The sequence below is a fragment of the Oryctolagus cuniculus genome, chromosome 4, assembly GCF_964237555.1.
Source record: "Oryctolagus cuniculus chromosome 4, mOryCun1.1, whole genome shotgun sequence".
Classification (NCBI taxonomy): Eukaryota; Metazoa; Chordata; class Mammalia; order Lagomorpha; family Leporidae; genus Oryctolagus; species Oryctolagus cuniculus.
In genome coordinates this window covers 123721217-123732760 of record NC_091435.1, presented here as the reverse complement: position 1 = coordinate 123732760, position 11544 = coordinate 123721217, and the positions used below count along the sequence as shown (strand labels likewise).

The window sequence follows — 11544 nt, the reverse complement described above, 5'->3', positions numbered from 1 at the left end:
GGCTACATCCCCAATCCATCTGGGGTGTGGATCACAATGGGCAAGTCAGCCCTAGTCACTGGTTAGAGAGCTCTGACCTCCCAGGGTCTGGGAGCAGCCTGTGCCATGGCCAGGGGCTAAAGACTCAGACCCTGCCGCCCCTCTAGCTGACCACGCCCACAGCCACGTGCTGCCAGCTGCTCCCCACACTGGTCCTTGGCTCCTTGGCCTTGGTCCTTGGTCAGCTTTCATCACCCAGCTGCAGCTGCATTCTGGAAGATGCATTGCTTGCAAGTCCAGAACCCAGCTCATAGCGTCTGCGACCACAGAAAACACAGCTGACATCCCGGAAGCACTGGAGCGGGGGGCTCAGCTTCCACCACACCCCGGCCCCCACAGTCTCTACTCGCCCACTTAAGTCTCTCGGGCAGCATGCTGATTACACATGGCAGGAAGCATGGCTGCCGAAATCCCTCCTGCCAGCCCCCTCCACCCAGACTCATGGCTCTTGAATTTCACGTCTGTGGGGCTTCCGCCAATGATCCTGCTGGCTTTCAACCAGAAAATCCCAAGGACAGATTCTGAGTGGTTGGGCTTGGTCAGGTGCCTGCCACTGGACAGTGATGCATGGGATGGTGGGGGCAAGGCCACACTAGGCAGCTTTTGTAAGCCACAGATAGGTCCCAGAGGGCCGGCGGGGAGTGCTGGCCAGACACGCACCAGCTCTCACTGACATTCAAGGCCCAACTCAACAAGACCCTTCTCAAACGTCTTTTCAGCTCTACTCACACTGGAAATAGCACTCTGCTCCTTTCCACTCTCCAAGTTTTTTGTCTTTTTTTCTTTAAAAAAATCGACTTATTTTATTTGAGAGCGTGAGAAAGAGAACTTTTATTCACTGGTTCAGTCCCCAAGTACCCGCAATAGCAAGGGCTGAGCTAGGCTAAAGCCAGGAGCCAGGAATTCAATTCAGGTCTCCCACATGAGTGTCAGGGACCCAACTACTTGAGCCATTACTTGTTACCTCTCGAGGTGTGCAATAGCAGGGAACTGGAAGCGGAAATGAAGCCAGGATTCAAACCCAGGCGCTCTGATGTAGGATGTAGGTGTCCCAAGTGGAGTCTTAACCACTAGGTCAAATCACCACCTCCAGCATTTTCTTTTTTTTTTTTTTTTTATTTTAGATTTATTTTTTTATTTGAAAGTCAGAGTTACACAGAAAGAGCTCTTCCATTCGCTGGTTCACTCCCCAATTGGCCAAAACGGCCGGAACTGCACCCATATGAAGCCAGGAGCCAGGAGCGTCTTCCAGGTCTCCCATGCAGGTGCAGGGGCCCAAGCACTTGGGTCATCTTCTACTGCTCTCCCAGGCCACAGCAGTGAGCTGGATCGGAAGTGGAGCAGCTGGGACTCGAACTGGCGCCCATATGGGATGCCGGCACTGCAGGCAGTGGCTTCACCCATTACACTATGCGCCGGCCCCTCCAGCATTTTCACGTGTACCTTCCGGTGCACTTAACACCTGTTTACCATGCACTCACTTTTGAATAGCTTTTGTTATACACGGCGCTCATATGTGCTCAATGAAGGACACATAAATGAAAAGAAGACAATAAAAACTACCCATAAGGGGCTCTTGGGCCTCTGACACCCACATGAGAGACCAGAATGGAGTTCCTCCTGGCTTCAGTCTGGCCCAGATTTGGCCATGTGGGAAGTGAACTAGAGGATGGAAGATCTCTCTCTCTCTCTCTCTCTCTCTCTCTCTTTCTCTCTCTCTCTCTAATAAATAAATCTATCTTTAAAAAATACAACACTCATAAGGTTGCAACTGGAAGTAGTCACTGTTAGCACTGAGAGTGTTAGCAGTATTTAGATTCTTGTCTTTTTTCTCTGTTTGCATTCAGCTCTTTAAAAGCAAAGACCAAGTCTCATCTTCTCTCCAAGCACCAAGCCAGGGCTTCCCATACAACAGGAATTCCTCCATGCAGTTTAAAGAAGCAGGTGATACAGAAAGGAACAGATGAGCGAATGGGTCAGAGGAGACGTTCTCTCACCTGGAGGTTGTCCCAGAGGAGACGTCGAGTCCTCAGAGGGCACACGCACTCACCCCCTGCCGCCAGCCCTTCTGCAGCCATCGCTGCTCCCACCAGGGCGGTCAGTGCCAGGAAGTGAGCAGAACATAGCAAGCAGACCAGGCCAGACAACGACCATTAGTGGAAATGCAGAGGCCGCCACGCCGTCCCCACTGTGTGACTTGGAACTGTCAGCCGTGGCTTAAGGGAAACGAGGATTCACGGAAAGAGCCGAGTCAAGGTCACCACAGTGTGCAGTATTTTAGGCTCAGCAAGCGATCTGGCAAATCCGAAGTGCTTATGAATGGCTTCCAAGAAATCTGTTAGCAGTGCTGTGGACACGGCGTTCGTCCCCATGACTTGCCCCTCACTGGCTTGAAGATTATCATTGATTTATTCTGGAGCAGAAACAGCAGGATTCCACATCACATCTTGGAAGGCAGCCTGGGCAAAGGCAGAGAATTAACCACTCTTTTTTATTAATTCCAACACCACAACTCCCCATGGACCCATGCTGTAAATCACAGGCTCTCTTAACAGAAGTTTCTCTGTGTTTAACTGGAGCTAATGTGTACGGGGCAGGTCTTCATTCTTCATTATAAAGATAATCTCAAAATCACAAATATACATGAATCACGCACAAGTCTAGAATATGCGAGGTGTGAGAGGAGATGCAAAATAAACAGAACAGTCCATGTAAGTCATCCATGGGCGCATCAGACGTCTATGAGGCCTTCCCAGGGGCCAGCCACCGTGCTAGGCACTGGGTTTCATGGCTCCTTACAGTTTTGATCACTTTAAAAGTGAAAATACGGGGCTCAGGGAAGTTAAACAACTTATCAATTAACCCACAGACACATAGTTTGTAAGAACATTATGGGGGCCAGCACTGTGGTGTAGTGGGTAAAAGCCACTGCCTGTAGTGCCAGCATCCCACGTGGGCGCTGGTTTGAGACCCACCTGCTCCACTTCTGATCCAGTCCTCTGCTATTGCCTGGGAAAGCAGTGGAAGATGGCTCAAGTTCCTGGGCCCCTGCACCCACGTGGGAGATCCAGAGGAAGCTCCTGGCTCCTGGCTTCATATGGGTTCCATTTGTATGGCAGTTCCAGCCCTTGCAGCCAATTGGGAGTGAACCATCGGGTGGAAGACCTCTCTCTGCCTCTCCTTCTCTCTCTGTAACTCTGATTTGAAAAAAAAAAAAAAACCTGGGATTCTAGTAAAGGGAAAGAATCTGACAGCTTATTACTATTTTTATTATCATCATGGTGCCATTAATGCTGCCTTAAAAACACTCAGCCAACCCTTGCATGAGCCTCCATCTCACTAACCCAGAGCAAACCACAGCTCACACCAGAGGACCAGGAGAGGCATGTGTGCCCATTGAGTCTTACAGCAGAGGCAGCTACATGCAAAACACGGTGTCCACCAGCCCCTGCCCTGTACGAATCCACAGTGGTCTGTGGGTGCCTACTTCTACACAGTACCCAGCAAATGCCCATGGCCAACAGAGATGAGCTGGAGGACAGCAGATTTCTGTCCCTGGTCCACGTTTTCTTTCTGACTTCTATGTTTTTCCTTCTCAATCCAGTAGTGGCATTGGGTGACAAGAAGTTTACAGACCAGGGTTCAAATCAGCGCAACCTCTTGGAAGCAGTAGGAGACTGGGCTCCACTCTTAATGTCTCTGAGACTTCAGATTCCCTGACTCTGCAAAGAGCTCCCACTGGAGAGCGCACACGTGACACCACGCACACATAACCGCTCAACCCATAGTACCCCTGGTTATTGTCCAAGCTAAATTTCCCCCAAGAGGTAGAGTTGTGATTTTATAAGCCATGAACTAACAAATATGTCTTAAAGATGTGTTTTTTAGCAGGAAGACTGATAAAGGTGGTGAGAAAAAACTTCGCCCACCCCTTCCAGGAGAGATCTAGACAAGGCAAAGAGGCCCGTGGCAGAGAGCAATTGTCCGCAGCCAACTCAAGCATCTGAGAGATGGGGAGCCAGAGATAAAATTCCCCTGGGTGTCTGTAACCTTGGAGATAAAGGTGGTGAGTGTGGGTGGATGGAACCCCCCAGGAGACCCTGGCCGAGATCCCTGGCTCTGTGTCACAGGCAGCCCCTTTCCCTCCTGGTCTCCGTGCCCTGGCCCTTTCTGCCTCGGCCCCAGGGTTTACTTTGCATGCTCATGCAGGTGTTTTCCTCCCCATGAGCCTCAGAAGGCCCAAAGCATCCCCAGGTTATCTGTCCCTGGGTCCAGCCGGCTCCTCGCTGCAGGGTTCTGACCTCACCTCTGGCGTCAGCCTTATCAGGTGTGGACAGAACCGTCTCCCAGGCTCCAGGAGCTCGAAGCCCCAGATTCTCCCCACACCCAGGCCCCTTCCTCTGCAACGGGATGTGGGCCAGGCACCTCTGGGACCAAACACAGTGGTTACCTGCCAAATGGGGAGCGACCACAGAGGTCTGCAAGCAAAGGCCCGAGTCCCGGAATCAGGGAGGAAGGGTGAGGTTTACGTAAGTGTTGACAAGGAACAGAGCAGCCGCAGAGCTCAGCCAAGCAGCAGAGAGGAGGGAGGACGTGCAGGGGCCGGGGAGAGCCACAGCAACCCTTCCAGCCAGATCCTCACGGGATCACTCTCCGGCTGTGACAGGCACTCAGCCTCCCCTGGGAACTTGTTTTCTGCCAAGGATCATGGCGATCCAGCTGAGCTCAGCTTGTTGAGAAGTGGGTGCTGGAGTGACTGAAACAGGAAGTGAGAGCTCACGGGGAACCAGAGAGACAGGCGTGGACCCTTACTTAGCTCTGGGTGCAAATCTGCCACTCCATGTCTAGTCAAATCCCATAATCTGAAAATTCTCTGGTGTGCACCTCAGCTCTGCTGGTTTAGATTTGTCCATTTAAGTCCTCCTGTGGGCTAATGGCCTTGAGTGGGGTCAGTGTGAGTGGGTATTTAATGAGAATGCATTCTGCAAGGGCCCTTGTCCTGCTGGGGTCAGTTCCAGCCACATATGTGCTTGCCCTGGGACTCTTGCCTCCCCCGGGCTTGTTGGTGTCTGTCAGTAAAAGATAAGCCCTGGGCACTCTCTCTGGAATCACACTTGCGCTCTGCAGTGCTTTCACTTTCTAGGGCTTGGAAGGAAGGTGGGAGGGTAGAGCACCCTTCACTGGGAAGACCACCAACCAGAGCACCAGTGGGCACCGATTGGGCCAAGCCTCGCCCTGGGGAAGCAGAGAGAGCTGGGTGAGCCAGGCACAACCAGGAGGGTGAAGGCCTGGCACTGGCGGCTGTGTGCTTGTCAGGAAGAGAGACAAGGAGGAACACTGCGGCAGAGGCAGCTGGACAGCAGTGGCCCAGAGGAAAGGGGAGCTCGAGGAAGAGAAGGCGTTTCCTGCCCTCCAGGCTACACCCCACGCGCAGCCACACTGTGCCCCTACCTGTGCGCTACAGCCAGGATCTCACCCTTTGCAAATACGCCTGTGCAGAATGGTGGAGTCCAGGCTTGTGCACTGCAGCATTCCTTGCAACAGCAGAAGACTGGGAACAACCTGCATGCACAGCCAGAAAGGAGTGGTTAGATAGTAGACGGTCTGAACAGTGTGTCTTGGTCCATTTACTGATGCTATAACAGAATACCTGAGAGTGAGCTGTTTATAGAGAACAGAGGTTTATTTAGCACATGATTCTGGAGGCTGGCCACGGCTCTGCGCTGGGTGGGGGCCATCCTGCCAGTTCATGACAGACACGGCAGGAACGAGCAAGCCAGCCAGAGGGAGCTCATTTTAATAACAAAGCCATTCTCTGTAGAATCTACTAATCTGTGAATCTGTGAATGGATTAATCGGCTCATGAGGGCATGACACAACCACCTCCCAAAGATCTCACCGTTCAACCGCCATTAACAGATGACTGGGGATTCCATCTCCAACACATGAAGTTTAGGGGACACATCCTATAAAGGAAGCTCCTCAATCCCTTCTGGGGGTGATCTTCGCATTGCTCTGTAAGATAGATTCCTGCAGGTTCAGACTGTGTATTATTATTTGCTTATAAAAGGGGTGGGGGACACACGGAGGACAATATACACGTATGTACTTGTTCATGTATACATTATTTGGGGTAGGATTCACACACTGGTGATACTGTAAGATTTTGTTATTCCAGGAAAGAGTGTCCTGGGCTGGTATGGGAGCTGAGGGCATGCTGTGTACCACGGCAGCCCAAACTCAGCATCTGCTAATAACCACCATGCATGCTGCTCACATTTCTGTGGGCTGCTGGAATGGCAGGCCTCCCCACACATGCTCCCTTCTCCAGGAGGTCAGGCCCACCTTCTTGCTTCTAGAACATCGGAGTTCTTGGGAGCAAGAGAGCAAGCCCAGGAGCTGGTACTGTGGTGTATCAGATAAAGCCACTGCCTGTGATGCTGGCATCCTATCTAGGTGCCAGTTCGAGTTTTGCTGTTCCACTTCCAAACCAGCTCCCTGGTAATGCACTTGGAAAGCATCAGAGGATGCTTGGACCCCTGCATCCATGTGGGAGACCTGGAAGAAGCTCCTGGCTCCTGGCTTCAATCTGGCCCAGCCTTGGCCACTGCAGCCATTTGGGGAGTGAACCAGTGGATGGAAGATATCTCTCTCTCTCTGTCTCTCTGCCTGTTTCTCTGTCTCTCTCTCTCTCTAACTCTGCCTTTCAAATAAATAAAATTTAAAAAGAAGAGAGCAATCCCAGAGCAAGAACACTTCCAAATCTTGACTTGAATGATATCAGCTAAAGTTCCTCTGGCCCAAAGTCATTCACATGACCAAATCCAAATTCATGGTAGAGAAATTGATTCTGTTTCTGAATGGGAGTAGAACAGAATTGTGGCCATTTGTTTTTATCTACTACATGGTAGGATGGAGGTGTAGAGCAAGGGGTGGCTTTTTTCTTATTGACTTTTGTACCTTTTAAATTTGAGTCGTGTCACTATCGCCTATTAGAAAATAGCTACAAATTAAAATAAAGTCTCTGAGATTAGCTTCGAAATAATTCAGTTGTTGAAGGAGATGTGTGGCGGTGACAGAGGCCAGACAAGACGGGAAATGAGGTGGTAACTGCTCAAGCTGGGTGGCAAATGCAGGTGGGCTTGTTTCACTCTTCTCTTTTGAGGACGTTCACATTTCCTGCAACAGAATTTTGTTTTTTAAATAAGAAAATAGAAAGTACTAAAGTAAAAGCTCATACTTATCGAAACTTAACTTCCCTGGTAACTGCATCGGCTGCATCGTCTTCGGTCTTGGAAGTGTTTAGGGCTTAACTGCAGCTGTCTTGAGGGTACTGATACCAGAGGGTCACCCATGGGTGAGGCCCCAGGGCAGCCTGACACAGAGATGGGGAACTGTCAGAGAAAAAGGAGCTTTAGGTAGCTGCCTGCACAGTGTGGGCAGGACTAGCAGCTCAAAAATCCAAGGCTTGGCGTGGTGTTGGTGGAGTCAGAGGAGGTGCAAAATACTTGTCTTGGAAACACACACACACAGCCTGTGAGACTGGGGAACAACGGAGCCCTTCCAGAAGACACTTACAGGGCAGACAAGCGCATCTGAAGGCCAGCACGCCAGTGTGCCACTTACCCCAAGTTTCTCTTTCCCCACTTTCACTTACCTGTGGCCAACTGTGGTCTGAAAATACTCAAGGAAAATTCCAGAAATAATCCCTAAGGTTTACATTGTCATTATGAGTAGCATGACAAAATCTCACTCTGTCCCACTCTAACCTGCCAACGATGTCAATCATTGCTTTGTCCAGCGGATTCACGCAGTCTAGGCTGTCCACACCCAGGCAGCTTGGAAACAGAAAGATCACATTCACACAACTTGCATTAAAATATAATGATGCAATTATTCTATCTTACTATCAGACACTGTTGCTAATCTATCTCTTCCTGGGCCTAATGTATAAATTATGATTTATTGTAGGTTTGTATAGGAAATACATATATAGGAAAAACTACAGTACTATAGGGTTTGGTCCTTTTCAGAGTTTCAGGCATTCACCGGGGATCTTGGAATGTACCCACCTAGGATAAGGTGGAGACACTTGAACTTGGGGAAGAGAAAGGTACACTTCCTTGCCTCTTCTCTCTTATCACTCAGGATGGCCACATGTAGCCCAGGCCTTAGTTCTAAGGGGGCCAATCTTGGCGTCACTTTGAAAATGCAAAGCACCTTAGGAGGGCCCTGCTGTGGGCCGAGGAGGAAATCCTTCACCATCTCTCCCCCGACACTGAGGTCCCAGCTACTCCGGAGAACTCTATCATTCTGTTCCAAAACATCTAGTAAGCATTTTACTATACCAGGGCCTGCGCTGTGGCACCGTGGGGTAAGCCGCCACATGTGATGCTGGCTTACCATATCAGAACAACAGTTTGAGTCCTGGTTGCTCCACTTTCAATCCAGTTCCTTGCTAATGTGCCTGGGAAAGCAGTGGAAGATGGCTCAAGTACTTGGGTCCTTGCCACCCACGTGGAAGACCTGGGTGGAGTTCCTGGCTCCTGGTTTTGGCCTGGCCCAGCCCCGGCCATAGTGGCCATTTGGGGAGATGGAAGATTGATCTCTCTCTCTCTCTCTCTCTCTTTCAAATTAAAAAAAAAAAGTTTTACTAGAGATTGTGTCCTCTAAGCTCATGTTCAGTGCTGTGGAGGGTTCATCTTTGACGTGTGTACCTGTGAATGCAGATGTGTGCACCTGCGAATACTCCTGTGATGGCTACAAGGTGAGAGGAGTGATCATGGCACTTTCACAAGGTCCAGCTAAGCCCCCTACCCTCACTCCAGGACAGGCTGGGTGACTCTCCCTTTCTTTATGCCCTATGTCTGCTTCGACTGCCGAATTTTCACATTGTTTAGAACTGTTCAGTCATCACAGACTTAACATTTTAAAATTACTGTTATTTTTTAAAAATTATTTATTTATTTGAAAGGCAGGGCATCAGAAAGAGAGAGAGGTCTTCCTTCAGCTGATTCACTCCCCAAATGGCTGTCCCATCAGGGTTGGGCCAGCCCTAAGCAAGGAACCAGAAACTCCAGCCAGGTCTCCCACATGGGTAGCAGGGACCCAAGCACCTGGGCCACCTTCTGCTTCCTTCCCAGGCCCTTCAGCAGGAAGCTGGATCAGAAGCAGCACAGCTGGGGTGGAAACCAGCACTGCGATAGGTGATGCCAGTGTCACAGCAAAAGCTTAGCACTAGGCCACACTGCCAGCCCCCACTGTTAAGTTTTTAAGTGTGGTAACAGTGGTTATATTTTGTTTCCTCCCTTTTTTGAAGTACAATATATATCCTCAAAGGTAAACAAATCAAATGTATAACAACTGAAGAATTTTTTTAAGTTTTATTATTTTTAAGATTTATTTATTTGAAAAGCAGAGTTTCAGAGAGGCAGAATTTCAGAGAGAGAGAGGTCTTCCATCCACTGGTTCACTCCCCAGATGGCCGCAATAGCCATAGCTGCGCTGATCCAAAGCCAGGAGCCAGGAAATTCTTCCGGGTCTCCCACATGGGTGCAGGGGTCCAAGGACTTGGGCCATCATCTACTGCTTTCCCAGGATATAGCAGAGAGCTGGATCAGAAGTGGAGCAGCCAGGATTCAAACTGGAGCCCATGTGGGTTGCCACTGTCACAGTGCCGGCTCCAGTACTTCTGTTTTTTAGTAATACATTCTAAAATCTGTACAGTTGAAACATTATGTCTTGGGTTTGCTTGCAAATAATCTGGAGTTAGGAGAAGATATCATTTAAACCAAAGTTGTTACAAATTATTGAAGCTGGATGATGCTTGCATAAGGGTTCAATGCATTTTTCTCTAATTTAAAATTTCTGATTAAAATTTTAAAACAATCATTAAGAAGCCCAGGCTTTAACTCACCCCATGACTCTGGGGCTCATGCTGAGAGCTAAAGCTAAGCAGTGGAGTGAAACTCTCTTTCTGGTGTATTACTTGCTAATTAAGAATCTGTGGTCTAATAGATTTAACTTGTAAACAATTTCTCTTTAACGAGTGTTCATGTGCTGTCTCCTCTGTGTCACTGAGAGCGCCCTTCAGTGCTAGGTTGTCCTTACAGCTGTATCTTCCAAGTCTGGGACAGTGCCTGGCACACAGTAGGTCCTCACAACTGTCTGCCAAGCAGACAAATGCTTGAACGTTCTATCTTATCCAATGCAAGAGCAAACACAGCACCAGAGCGGCACAGGCACCCTGCACTGCTCCCCAGCTGAAGTTGAAATCAACACCACCAACTTCTGCTTTGTATTTGCTTCCAGTAAGTTACTAAAATCTTAAACTATCGGGATTGAAAGGGACATAAAGGTCACTTTGCACAACTGCTTGTGTTACAGATGAGGACAACTAAGATCCAGTGAAGAGTGTGACCTCTTCAAGGTTACACAGCGTGCAGGGACACAGCCAAAGCTGGCGCTCGGGTCCTAGAGCCTCACTGGCCTGTTTGCTATGCCATCCAGCTCTCTGGCTGTTACCCAACACACACCCGCGATCCTGTTCTCACAGGTAGAGAAAGGGAACCTCAAAGAGGTGAATGAATATAGCTTTTCCAAGGTCTTGGATCTTTGTGATACCACAGCTCGCTTGCTCTCTCTCTCTCTCTCTCTCTCTCTTTTAAGATTATTTATTTTGAAAGGCAAAGTTACAGAGAGGCAGAGGTAGAGAGAGAGAGAGAGAGGTCTTCCATCCACTGGTTTACTCCCCAAATGGCTGCAACAGCCGGAGCTGGGCAGATCCGAAGCCAGGAGCATTACCAACATGGACATTACCAACATGGAAAATACTGTTCTTAAAAGAGCTTTGTAGGGCTGCTGCCTAAAGTGCTGGCATCCCATATGGGCACTAGTTCGAGTCCCGGCTGCTCCACTTCCCATCCAGCTCTCTGCTATGGCCTGGGAAAGCAGTAGATGATTTCCTGAGTCCTTGGACCCCTGTACCCACGTGGGATACCTGGAAGAATTTCCTGGCTCCTGTTCTGATCGGCACAGCTCCAGCCATTGCAGCCATCTAGGGAGTTAACCAGCAGATGGAAGATCTCTCTTTCTCTCTCTCTCTCTCTTGCTGCCTCTGCCTCTGTAACTCTGCCTTCTAAATAAATAAATAAATCTCAAAAAAAAAAGGGGGGGGGGCTATGGGGAGGGGCACAGTGGTACTGTGGGTTTGGGACATCTGTATCCCATATCTGAGTGCCACTTCCACTACCAGCTTCTCTGTTTCTAATCCATCTTCTTGCTAATGTTCCTGACACCGCAGCAGATGATGGTCCAGGAATTTGGGCTCCTGCCACCCAAGTGGGAGACCCAGATGGAGCTCCCAGCTCCTCTCCTAGATTTGGCCTGGCCCAGCCCTGGCTATTGTGGCCATTTGGGAGTGAATCTATGGATGGAGGATCTGTCTGTCCCTCTTTCTCTTGTTCTTTCAAATAAATAAATTTTAAAAAGGGGCGGTGGGGGGGG

The 11544-nt window shown here is 49.4% G+C and overlaps 1 long non-coding RNA gene across 1 annotated transcript; it reads right to left on the bottom strand.

Moving 5' to 3' along the window:
• Positions 1-1760: 1760 nt before the first annotated feature.
• Positions 1761-6113, bottom strand: LOC108177966 (uncharacterized). The gene is made up of 3 exons (XR_007908771.2): positions 5491-6113; positions 3015-3236; positions 1761-2498 (listed from the first exon to the last, which is right to left on the bottom strand). It is a non-coding gene; the product is annotated as an uncharacterized lncRNA (long non-coding RNA).
• Positions 6114-11544: the final 5431 nt, after the last annotated feature.